This window comes from Sebastes fasciatus, chromosome 21, assembly GCF_043250625.1.
Source record: "Sebastes fasciatus isolate fSebFas1 chromosome 21, fSebFas1.pri, whole genome shotgun sequence".
NCBI classification, from domain to species: Eukaryota; Metazoa; Chordata; class Actinopteri; order Perciformes; family Sebastidae; genus Sebastes; species Sebastes fasciatus.
In genome coordinates this window covers 4,581,409-4,594,748 of record NC_133815.1, presented here as the reverse complement: position 1 = coordinate 4,594,748, position 13,340 = coordinate 4,581,409, and the positions used below count along the sequence as shown (strand labels likewise).

Sequence of the window (13,340 nt, the reverse complement as noted above, 5' to 3'; positions counted from 1 at the left end):
ACTGAGCAGTCAGCGAGAGCTGTCAGGGGTTAAGAGCCTTTCCCTTTCACTTTCTTTGCTGTATAGTTGTGAAGGTGAAAAGGTCATTTTTATTTTTATTTTTATTGCTGCAATCACAAAACTGTTGTGACTTTAGATAAACGATACTAAAGAAAACAAAGTGATGTACAGAACTTGGTATGATGCATAACAACAACAAAAATGATTAAATAATATTCATAATAATTCTGATAATTGCATCTTGCAGTTACTGTGACTTAAATGAATGTAATTACCCAAAACACAACAACAACAACAACAACACATATTTTTTGGAAGAAACAAGGTCATTTAATTTCCTGTCTTCGCCCAGGTTTTGAAGCCAGTCTGGGGATTTAAGGCAGCATTGTTAGTTATGATTAGGGATGTGACGGTTTTCCCACTGGTTAATAAACTTGTGTCAACACCGGTGTTACCGATTACACCGGACATTTTACTAGAAAAGTTGACGGACAATATATGCAGAGTGCTTACTTTGATCTTCAACGTCGGATGGCTGTGTATCTGGCCTCTCCGGTAGAGCTTTTACTACGGGGCCGCAGGTTTCCACCAAGCGATGCTGCGCCACGCACACCGGCTATGACCGCGCCGTCCTCCTCACGGCCTCATTAACGTTATGGTTCCCTTATAGCAATGGGTTTAAATCTGAAATATTGCCAAATAGGTGCTTTTGTTTTTCGCTTTGACAACCAAATCCTCCGCCATCGTCTTGTCTGTCAACTCCCTCTCATCCCGTGTGTGTGAAATCTGACTCCTGCTACTCTGAGCTGAGACTCTGTGTAGAGCAGACAGTTTCACTTTCAGTTTGTAACGTCTGTCGTCCGACTATGTATTGACTACACGGCGCTGATACGGCAAAATGTACTAAATGGGTTTTATTTCTATAAAAAAAGCAAAATCGGTGTATGCCCGACTACCGCGGCAAGCCTAGTTATGTTTAGACATTCAAAAGCACAAGCAACTAAATGTTATGTATCTGTATGCTAATCTTAAAGTGATTATTTGGCCAGACTTAATACTGCTAGCGTGGCTCAAATGTATGTATCATCATTAAATATAATTGTTGCCAACATATAGCTAATATACTAGCGTGCAAATCCTCAAATACAAACCTTTTGCAGCAGTTTTAAAACTGTTTTTTTTTGGTTTGTGCTTATTAGAGCTCCCGCCTCCTGCTCTTCCATTGGTCGGAACCTCTCTTTCCTCGCTCACTCACTGGCTGGCCACAGAACCCACCTTTCTGATTGGCTCCCGAACACATCACTCAAACAGCTACTATCTGTATAAACAAAACCCCAGTTCGTCATTACGGGCAGATAACATTTCACTCTATTTATCTTCATGAGGTGGTACACTCCCAACTGTGAGATGGAAAGGCAAAAATAGGATGTTTGGAACATACTGAGCAGTGAGCATATAGATGCACATAGGATTGGATTTGGCTGCAGGAGTAGTTTGAGAAGTTTCTCTGGACATATTTTGTGAGTGAAAACTCATCATGATTGCCACCCTTTCTAGCTGCTTTAAATCAGAACCGACTACAGCCTACGTTCGCTCACGAAGAAGCAAACTTTGTAAAGCGACCTTTCAAATCTACAGGGGGCGAGCGTTTCATACTCACAATGGGGATATCTTTTCATCATTTTGTGTAATGTTCCAGTAAGATCAAAGAAGGCTTATCAGGAAGGCAGCTTTTGAAGAGTTTTGTGTGGCAAGGAAAAAAAAAAGATGCGTTTGTAGATTTAAAGTTGCACTACACAACTTTTGTGCCTCATGGCAGCAGTAAGTGTATCTGTAGTCGTGCTCTACTCCTCCTCAGTTGGTCAAGTTCATGCCCCGAAAACTCGATGAGCTGTCTACCTTCAAACAGCATGTATCCTGAGACTGAGAGGAACCAGCATCTATAAAACCTCCACAGGCACTGAGGCAGCAAACAGATCCTGCTTTCGTTGCTGCCTTCCTCCCGCTGTCCGCCATTTTCACCTTGTTTTTTTTGGTTAATGCAATTGACCGGGACATGTCTTAAAAACATCCTTATTGCCACTGAAAATACATATAGAGGCAGACAATTTTACCAAAACGTACATGTTGTAGGTTTGAAAGCAGAAAGATGATAAAACACAAAGTCTTTTGAATGGCAGCTCAATAATCCAACATTTTAAAGATGTAAACCTTAACATTTGTATTAAATCAAACCCCATTTGTTATACTATTTGTGATCTGCACTAGTTCAGCAGTAGAGATCAATACATTTTCATTTTGTAATTATCTTTATATACAGTGGTTTCCACTGTTTATAGCTGAGTCTGCTATTCCTGTGCTGAATTCAGATTATTCGCCTAGTCACAGGAGACGATGCAGCATGTAATCCAGCGTCACTGTTCTTAATTTTCTATCTTTGTTAACTGTTCACTCGCCATATAAGAGCTGGATTAAGTTGCTGCTAATGCAAACCATGTCCTGTTGACACTGCTGCACATTAAAACTTGGAGGTTGGCTTTAATTGTGAAGCAGTCACAGGAAATGCCATGTATTAGTCAACATGGTTAACGCTGACTACAGTCGTTCATCAAAAATGTGTCCTTTTTTTACCAGCAGATCAGTTTTAAGGGCTTTAAAAGGTTAATGTTTTGGCAGGTAGTAATGAAAGATGAGGGAGCAGCCACAGTGAACTGTTAGCTGAGGAGCTGCAGGCAGAAGGCTGCACACCTCCAACCTCTCAGCAAGTTAACCAACTTTACAGAACGCTGCTGGAAAACTACCCCATGTGCAGCATAGATGAGTCGGTCCACCAACATTGCCAAAAAAACAAACTTTCTTCTTTGCCTGATATCTCGCTGTGCAGCTAGTTTTTTTTTTTTTTTCTGTTTTTGACATCTGCGGTAGTTCCAGTGAAAACATAAGTGTGAGGTGTTTGGATTATTCAGAGTAACAGGGAAACAGTTTCTTAAAAGACTTCACTGTTGAATTTTTACCTTTTTCGTAGGACTGTGAATCGATTAAAATATTTTTCTGTGCTTAATTGCATGATTTTCCACAGTTAATCACGATTAATCACAAATTAATCACACATTTTTTATCTGTTCAAAATGTACCTTAAAGGGAGATTTTTCAAGTATTACCCTAACAGGTACTGTTCTGCAGAAATAAATATGCTCAAATCATAACATGGCAAACTGCAGCCCAACAGGCAACAACAGCTGTCAGTGTGTCAGTGTGCTGACTTGACTATGACTTGCCCCAAACTGCATGTGATTATCATAAAGTGGGCATGTCTGTAAAGGGGAGACTTGTGGGTACCCATAGAACCCATTTTCATTCACATATCTGGAGGTCAGAGGTCAAGGGACCCCTTTGAAAATGGACATGCCAGTTTTTCCTCGCCAAAATTAAGCATAAGTTTGGAGCATTTTTTGTCCTACATGGTTGGTACCAATGGATTCCTTAAGTTCTCTAGTTTTAAAACTGAGCCTACTACAACCTAATAATTGCAAGTTGCATTAATGCTTTAAAGAAATTAGTGGCATTAAAGTGAATTTGCGTTAACACGTTAGTATCGCGTTAACTTTGACAGCACTAATATTTTGCTGTTGAAGTTTTGACCACTGATCAGCCAGATGGTAATCACACACACACACATGTCCTGTAGGTCAGCTGTAATGATCCATGTACCAGGAGACCTTTTACTGGTTACATAGAAACCACAACATGTCTGAAATGAACATAATGGACACGGAAATGTCATGTTCTCTCTATAATGTGCTTTCAGATGACATTAGACACCCTGTGGGAGCCACATGTCTCATCTCAACAGTGGATTTTGTTACAACAGTAGATATTGTCTGTGAACACATAATGCCTCAGTTATAAAAAATAACTGCACTGACCTTGTATTGCTATTACTTGCCCACTGATAATTGTTCACAGGGCCATTATGGCACTGGAGGCGGTTGCTAGGCAATTGGTGATGCGATTACAAAGCCTGTATAGTTTTAAACAACACACAATTCACCATTTGTGATTTTGTTGAAGGGAGGTATGACTCAGATAAAAGAAAAAATGAGCTCAAAGCTTAGACAAACTACATATGTGACCTGCTCCATCATTATGAGTCACATTGACCCCGAAACACATTTTGAGTTATCTGTCTGACTGTAAAGAGGAAAGTCTCAGCTTTATGGCAATACCAAGATTATCTTTCTACGCCAAATATTCAATAAGATATGCTCTTTCAAAGTTCGAGTGTCATGAAACATTACTTTTGAGAAAAAGGGCATTAAAGATAATAATTCATATTCAGACATTTTTTGCATTGATTAAAACACATTTATTAAGACTCAAGTCTAAATGAACACAATATTTCTTGGTCAAAAGTGACACCCAACATTTCATAATTTAGCCTACACATACCTTCATGCATACATGTGCACATAGTCACGAGCACGTGACGTGCACGTGGCCACGTGCACGCGTATGACCACAAGCAGTACAGTAGATAGGGCTAGAAGTCCATGTAGAAAATAATCCAAAATGTATGGAATAAAATTTATAAAATATAAAAAAATATACTGTACATATGATATAATATATAGTATATATGTTTATTTCAATATAATAATAATTATATGAAGAATACATAATTAAAAATATTAAATATGGAGCCATGTGCACACAGGTACATGCACAAACTTACAAGTCCATATCCAAACAATAAAAAAACATACTAGAAAATGGATAGCATATGAACAAATATTATGTACATATTATGTATGTACAATATTATATAATATAATATATAATAGAAATATAGATATAATAGAAAGACTACGAAATGTGGTGCCTGTACTCATTCTGCTGGCTTCTCCTGGAGCTCACTGCGTCCTTTCACAGGGTCATGTGGGAGCTGATCTTCTCAAGGAGATCCAGATGTTTCTCATCTACAAAATGACATAAAGTGAAAAGCATAAAGTTAAAAATCAAGTCATCTCAAAGATTTTAGGCTGGCTAAATCATGTTGAATCATTGTTGAACGAGGCTTGATCATTATCATATCAATACAGCCCTATATTCATTAACATAGCCTATTCACCATGTGATATCAGATTAATATACAACATATCATTTTACTATACATTAAGCTATTTCTTTTGCTATTTAAAATGATATCCTCACCTTTTGTGTCTCTCACAGCAACCCTGTCTGTCCCTGTCTCCTAGAAATGACATTTGTATATTGTTTTCATAAAACCTGGTGTGGTGATGAGGTAACAGCTGTCTGGATTATGTTCAGATACAACGCTTCTTTCAATGAATTAAACACTTCACAACATTTCCTCATTAATAATAATAATGTATAGGAGACAGGCACCTGAGAGACATACCTGAGACACACAGGCACCTGAGAGACACACCTGAGACAGACAGACACCTATAGACTACACACACTGACACACACATTAGTAGCTGCTATTAATGCTTCTTAGCCTGCTCTATAGTGATTTTAGTGATTTAAAAGTCTTTAAAACAAACAGATAAAACAAGGATAGTGTAGTTTAACTAGAAGAACTTACCATCAGTCATTTCTTTCATCTGGTCGCGTCTTCTCTCCATCTCCTCCGGAGTAGAGAGCGGCGCTGTTTTACAGTTTGCAGCTACACTGGTACTCCCGGCCGGGCGATCTCAGTCTCTATAACACTGCCCTGATTTAATAACTTTAATCAGAGACACTGTGTGTCATCATCGGCTCAGCCATGAGTGGAATATCTTCCTCCTCGCCTTCCTCCAACTCTCTTTCTCCGTCCTGATCAGCGGATTGAGAGCTAGCCTAGCCTCTAGCGTTAGCAGGGCGTCCGACCCGACTCGGCGCACCCGCTGTCCTCATCACCCGGTGCGGGGAAATAATCTGAATTTAAGTCGGTCCAGTTGTCGTCAGATGTTGCACCTCTAACATGAATTTAATTTAAAAGTCGAGCAATGTTTTCCTCACGTGATTTCATCTTGTCAAGCAGCTATCTCCTCTGTCAACCACAATCTGTCACCCAGCTCTATTGAGCCGCGTCAATACAGCGGACTTCCGGTAAAAACTTTACGACAACGTTATGTTTAAGAGCTTCAAAACTAGACTTATCATTTGAATTTTACATTGATTCTTACTTTGTATTAAAGCTGAGACTTTATTTATTCAGAAACGCATAAAAAAAAAAAAAAAAAACCAAAACACACTTTTTCATAAAAAAACGTGTTTTTACAAGAATGCGCTGCCGCGACTTACGACTCATTTTGATAGAGCGGGTCACATATACAAAAAGCACTTTGTTTTATATGTGCATCCATGCTGTATTGAGTGCAGAAGGCTGTAATCACTGCTAAGAGTCCAGCATTAGCCTGTAATGGAAAAACCATATAGCGTTTACTTCAGAGTTGATTTCAATCACACATGCTTCAACTATAGCACTTAGGACTGCATTGAATATGGGCTCATGTAATATGCAGCTATATGGTGAAGTGAAAGCTGAGCACAAAAGCCACCAATTACCTGATAAACATAGTACTTAAAACCCTGTTAAATTAATGAGTGACCACTCCTACATGCAAAGCACGCTCTCCTGTTTTCAGCTGAACAATTGGGTTGCGGCGGTAACAACAGGTGGCCAGATGGAGGGTAAGCGGTGAATTATTTTTGTGCGGCTTTGACACGGTTGCCATGGAAACGCAACAAGAGGCCACACAAACAAAGTAGATGGATGGATGGAAATGCCCCGTGTGTACACACACACACACCACTGCCGTATAGCCGGGTTATTCATCACAGATTTGGATATGCTATTCCGAATAAATTCTTTTTTTTTTTTTGGAGTCCACTGGGCTCGCTGAGTGTATTTGAACATTGTCATAGCCCGGCTCCTAGGCCATGACAAATACGGGAAAGGACGCAGTGATTGATTGTAAATTAAAGATATTTATTACAAATAAATTAAGAATATACAGAAATAACTACAAATGTGGAGTGTGTCAGTCAGTAACATCAGTAATGTAGATGTGGATGTGTGAGCATGATGAAGTGTGATGTGTTGTAAGTGGAAACTAAAGAAAAGTCAAACAAAGGCAGCCCGGCAGGTTCTGACAGGGATGAGTCCAGGTGAAGGAAAAGAGGGCAGAGCAGCACTTGATTGGGGCTTTTATACTCAGGACGCGCCAGCATCAGGTGCTCTGCATCAGGCATCCTCTCCCGTGATACCTTCAAGGACACAGGGAAAGAATGAATGGCCAAATCCACACTGGCATCTCAGTAGTGAGGCAGGGGCCGTCACAACATCCACTGGGCTAGTCACTGGGATGCTGATGTGTTCATAATACATGAAAGTACCCATCAATGTCCTGCTTCTTCTATCTCCCATAGAGCAGCAGTGACTGTTTTTTGCAATTGAAGCTGCCCCAAGCAGTTGATGTTTTCTTTTTCAGGAGGAGAGCTGAAACCTGATTTTTTTTTTTTTTTTTTTGGAAAAAGAAAAGACATTTTTCATGGTGAGGGCACTTCAGCCGAACATTATGCCAATGATAAGAGGCTGGAAGTCTATTCTTTCTACATGAGTGTTCATATTTTGTCGGAGAAAGCGATAAAAAACAGCAGGCCGGAATACATTAGCCTGGGTAAACATCAACAGGAGCAGCAGCCTCTTTTTATTAGACCCCTGTGCCTGGAAGCAGTGGGTTGTGGGGCATTTCATTTCCAGGAAGCGAGTGCGTCTGCTGGTGCATATTGTTTCCATGACGGCAATTTATTTTTCGCCGGAGTGGCACGACGAAGTGTTGCGTTATGGAATGAAGGCTGATAGATAAGAACACAAGGAAAGATACTTTTCAATTCGCAGTGTTCCCTGAGAGATGCAAACACACGCGAGCGGTGCCGCCTGGCCGCGGTGAATACCAATCGCTCTGGGTGTGGGCCGAGGGACATGCAGCGCTCTGCAGTGAAATCCTCCAGCCCGGCTTTCTCTCTGCTGCTTCCCCTCTCTGGGTTTCTGTATTCTCCCCGACTCTCCTCCTCCACAGCGGCTCAGATGACTTTCTTGTTAGTTTGCAGCTGGAAAGTTTCCATGCAGAACGCCTCCCAGGCTGTTTGACGCCGTCGGCCTGAGCAGCAAACATGCATCTCATGAAGTAACTTGAGCAGGTACAGAGTTCTAATTGATCTTTAAGTAGCACTTATTTTGACTTGGAGCTCTTTGATTGGAAGTTTGTTTGACAAAAAAAGTGATAGATGCATACGACATAATGATATAACATGAAATTGTGACATAGCTGGTTAGCTTGGTTGTAAATACGGTCCTCACCAGGAGAGTGACAGTTGGTTTCCTGATGAGCAGCTTCTTGTGGTTGTGCGAGCAATGACCTCCACCTCTCAGAGGCAAAGGCATGAGGAGCATGACATTTTTTTAAATTGCCTCAAAAAGACGAAGGAGGTTACGGTCAACCCGTTGACTCCCTCCAAACGCGTCAAATACTGCAGCTTGGTCAGTGGCCTTCCGCAATCTGATGACGCACCAGTCCAATGTGAACCCATCCTTGTCATTATAAGACGGCCAGAGCATCTGACGTAGTATAAAGGGCAAGAAAGACCGCTTAGGGGGGTTAGATGGGTCAAACAAACACAGGGCTTTCAACCAGGAGACTGATGTTCATGTCCCGCGTAAGACCAAGTTATTTTACCGTAGTTTTGTTGTAACTTCCGTACTTTGCCAACGCCAGTTACGTCACAAGCGTAGCTATTTTGCATAACAAACACTTATTTTAACCCAAACCATGATCTTTATCTAAAGCTTCCTTCACATGATAAGATATTTCCTCTTCACTCACAAAGAGGTAGGGCAACAGGTAAAATATCTCTGCAAAAAAGAGCACTAGGAACGCCATTCACTGTTTCTAGGCAACAACAACAGTTGCGGCTGTTGCGCTTTGAAAGGTCAGCGGCAGCCGAAGTCAAAGTTGAAATAATTTCAACTTTGAGTGCTGTGCTTGATGGCAGTTTCGTGCGGTGCGCCACGCCAAGGGTAGTGCTTCCGCCTAATCGGGCGGCCCCGCACACCCCATAGGAAAACAATGACGCAGCCGGAGCATAGCGATTTAACTGCTGATCATGTGTAGACGGCTTGAACTTAACCAAGTAGTTTTGTTGTGCAAGTAAACCAAAAAACTAAGTAAACCAAAAAACTAAATAAACTAAGTAAACCTACGTTTAGTAGTTAAGTTTATTTTTAAAAGAGACTGTATGCATGTAATGAGCGGAAGCTGTATGTTTCCTGTGAACACAGAAGTTTATTTTGAAAAGACACTACACATGTAACGAGCGGGAAGTTGACACGCTGTCCCAAAACTGACATTAGAGGGATACGTAGAGCGTCATATTTTGAAGTGTAGGGCCACTGAGCAAGCATTGGTATTTGACGAGTCAGAAGTGAAACCATGTTGTTGGGGTGGATGGTTGGTCGCTCATGGTTTCTGACTAACTGTGTACTAGGGCTGGTACTCTTTCAAAAACCTTGTTAGAAGTAATAGATAATAAAATGCTCATGTGAGTCATTTTTTGTAATGGTGATATTGGTTTTGAAAGGCACTAACAAACTACCTATTTTGTTGTTTAGGTATTAGGACTGGTTGTCAACTGTCTTTTGTTTTTCTGTTATTGTTGGGGTTGTAGTTCTTAGATAGTTGTTATTGTTGATTTAACTTTTTCTTGTGTACTTATTTTGTAGTCCTCATTTGTCAGAAGAGAGACAGGAATCATGGCTACAGAGAGACTGTGTGGGATGTGCTGCGTCCTTTGGAGGCTGGTCATTTGTTCTCATTGGATAACTGTTAAAAACTCTTGTGTTGTGTATATATAGTATAAGTAGGATGTGCTTTTATCCATTGTGTTAAACAGCCTGATGAAGACCCTGTGTTGAACCATGCTGACTGAATGAATCAGACACTTCCAGCAAGTCATTTATGTTGCCAAGTTATTTTTTCTTTGTCACTTGAGCACCTACTCGACTGACAAGGCAGCGACGGCGCTCTCTTTGTACAACTTAGCCGAAGTTGACAGAAGAATTACCCACTAATTACGTACAGAACATTAAATTGTGTGTACGTTCTGTGTCAATAAGGATTTAATGAATACGTGACTTGTAGAAGGCAGAGAAAAAGAATAATGAGCTTGACTGACTGTGGGAGCGTTGACATGTACAACCAATGGCCTATAGTTGATTCTTTTATACACATTTTAGTGTAATTTAACACTTAAGATTCTCTTTCTAAAGGGAAGTGAGAGTGAAAAGACTGCGAAGGCGATACTATTGACTGGTACACAGCTTATTTTAGAGTTTGTCACTGACAATCCAGTCTAAGTCAGAGGTCTGGGACTTGGTAGTGCCTCACAGAGTCAGCACATCACACATTTGCACACAAAGGCATGGCTTCGGGTAATGATATGCTGGAGCATTTCCCGGTGCTACCTTTTGAATAGACATTCTGTCATTAAGGGGTATAGCACAGAAGGATGACCACGCAATTCATCATTTTCTACCAAGGCAGATCAGCCCCTCTTCCTCTATAGCAGTCATCTATCTTTTGGCATGGTGCTGCCGAAGTTAAGAGATGAAGGTAAATCTTTGATTCAGCTGAGCCACAGTAACATTTGTGGATACATTTTGCTTCCCTTGACAGATGTGTAGACACACACTGCCACAGGAAAAAGTGATGAAATGAGGAGAAACTCCAGCTTTATTCCGTATTGTTCTCATTTCCTAAAGAAGACTTATGTGTTGAGGCTGATAAAATAGGAAAATAAAGATTTTGCTGTCATGCATTATACATGAGAAACACTTTTCCCTCATCACTTGTTTAGCCATGTCATAACGCATGTTCATCTATGGCTATAGGGGACGCTCAGCGATAAAACCCCTCATTATTCTTACTCTGTTTCCATAGTGACAAGGGAAAATACAGCACAGATGTGATTAATTGCCTCTATAGAATGGGGGCCTGCATGTAAATGGGCATTTTGCTGATAGCTGCTTCAGAAATCATATGTTAAGTACATTTATTGGCGATGGTGATCAGGAAGACTCTTCATCACATGCTGCCATGAGAAACATTCCTCCAGGTTTATTCCCACAATGTTACAGCGGCACTTGTGCCACACACACACACACACTGACTCATCCTCTGGCAGCAGGTATTATATGGTATTTTACAGAGATGTGATTTAGTGCAAACTCTGCAGAGAGGTCAGCTGGCAGTGGCGCCCTCCCAGCATCTCTCTAATGGACTGGAAGAGATTCAGTCGCAAATCAAACAAACCAAGTGGAAGAAGCTCAAGAACGGCGCACACACACACACACAAACTCTTAGAAATTAGTTCTCCCGCTGTGAGTAACAAACAAGACAGCTTGTTTACGTACCGCCTCGCCGCCAGCGCCATGTTGTATGACAACAAAGTAATTGTCCAATTGGGGTTCTGATTCAATCACATCGCATTGATGTTCTTTGACCTGTGAAACACAGAGCTGTGATTTTTGTTGGACTCTTTTATTCAAAGATTAAAAGTCTGATTGAGAAAGGCCGCAGAGAGAAAATCCATCTGTACTTAAAACCACTTAAACAATCGGAGAGGATTTGGATTTGAGATTAATCTGCTCAATTTTTTTTTGCAAAAATGAAGTCGGTTTGAGGAGGATGAAAGAAGCAAAGATTCCAAATCCCTCTATTTGAGGATTAGATTCACATCTGGGCTCTGTAAGAAATGGGCTGAAATGGCACCTTCACTGGTTCTCCTCATGGAGAAGTTTAATACAGTGTGGAAGGAAGGTCAAAGCAGTTATTAAAACTACTATCATTAAATATTTATATTATTTTACCCAATTATTAAACTGTTTGTGAAATATTTTTATTATAATTACAAAAAACAGAGACTCTTTTTTAACATATCTTTTCATTCAGAAAGAGAGATTAATTTTAATCTCATTAAACCCCCTAAATTATCATAGATGGCTTATTGAAATGAAACTTTGCCTCAGTTTTTACTTATTTCTTGTTCTTTCTTGTCAGCTTTTGTTTAAATTGTAGCCCTTTTGGTCATGCTCATCCAGCCTTTAAAAAACGTATTTTTCACAATCACGTATCACCTTTTCACTACACATTTACAGCATGTGTCTTCTCCAATTATGATGTATGTATCTACAGTATGTAATCTAATCTCAACCTAATACAGTATGTCATTCTATTAATCTGAATTAGGGCTGGGGATCTAAGGTATCGATCGAAATAACCTAGTATCAAGTAGTATCGGAAATTCTCCAGTCAAACAATATACCTGTAATCGATGCTTTTTGTGCCCAGATTTAGAAAAAAATAACTTTTTACGAGCATGTGAGCAAGTGGGGAGCGTGCATGGAAGGATTTTGTATTGAGTGCAAAGCGGATTTTTTAAATAGTTGAAGCTTCGCCTTTTTTCCCACTCCAATTCTGCTCCGGTAGCGCTCACACCATGAGTACAAAATATGCGGCTGCGTAGGATTGTTTCAGACTTGTGTGATCCAAACTTTTCCAAAGCGTTTCCAAAACTTTTCTCCAGAGCGTTGTGAAGTCCAAAAGTCAACAGTTATCGGTATCACTTTAAGGGTACTGGTATTGGTACTGGCGTCGTCATTTTTTAACGATACCAAGCCCACATCTGAATTCTGTATTTCTGCCAGATTTCTTGCCAGATAGTTGTTGTTGCAGTAGTTTTTCAGTCTTGAATAACTTAATGTGTCTTTAATTTCTAATGTTCCCGTCCACCCTCATGTCAGCGGCCGCTCTTATCAACTCATGTTGCTGCTCGCTGTATCCGACAACATCAGACCTGTCACGCTGAGAGACATCGCTCTAATTAATTTATGATTTGCATCCCGTTGTTGGAGAGTCTGTACCCGACGCGAGGTTACAGATTTGATCCACTTAGATGCCAACTTGTTTCTGTTAACAGCGTGTGCCATCTTGTGTCTGTCAAAGTGTCAGTGAGCGAGCCACTGAACCCCCGGCTGCTTGTCTCTCTGGATAAGTGCATGAATTAGAAGCCGGCTGACTCATTACATTCTGTTGCTGTAGTTTGATTTCAGCAGGAAAATACGCTGTTCTCTGCTGCAGTCTGTTGTCTTTCGCTCTCTGCGTCTCCACGGTGTTTTCTATAGGTCCCTAAAGCTCCTTTCCCCTACATCTCCACTAGTATTGTGCTGTCAGTGCACTATGGTGCATGCCTAATGACAGTGTGGTATTTTTAAC

General features: G+C 40.6%; 1 protein-coding gene and 1 long non-coding RNA gene across 6 annotated transcripts in view; one reads left to right on the top strand and one right to left on the bottom strand.

Annotated features, from left to right (window-relative positions):
• Window positions 1-13,340, top strand: part of LOC141759794 (A-type potassium channel modulatory protein DPP6-like) — a 247,028-nt gene that overhangs the window by 156,714 nt on the left and 76,974 nt on the right. The window lies entirely within an intron of this gene.
• On the bottom strand, window positions 4,130-5,901 carry LOC141759660 (uncharacterized). The gene is made up of 3 exons (XR_012592170.1): window positions 5,609-5,901; window positions 5,212-5,251; window positions 4,130-4,976 (listed from the first exon to the last, which is right to left on the bottom strand). It is a non-coding gene; the product is annotated as an uncharacterized LOC141759660 (long non-coding RNA).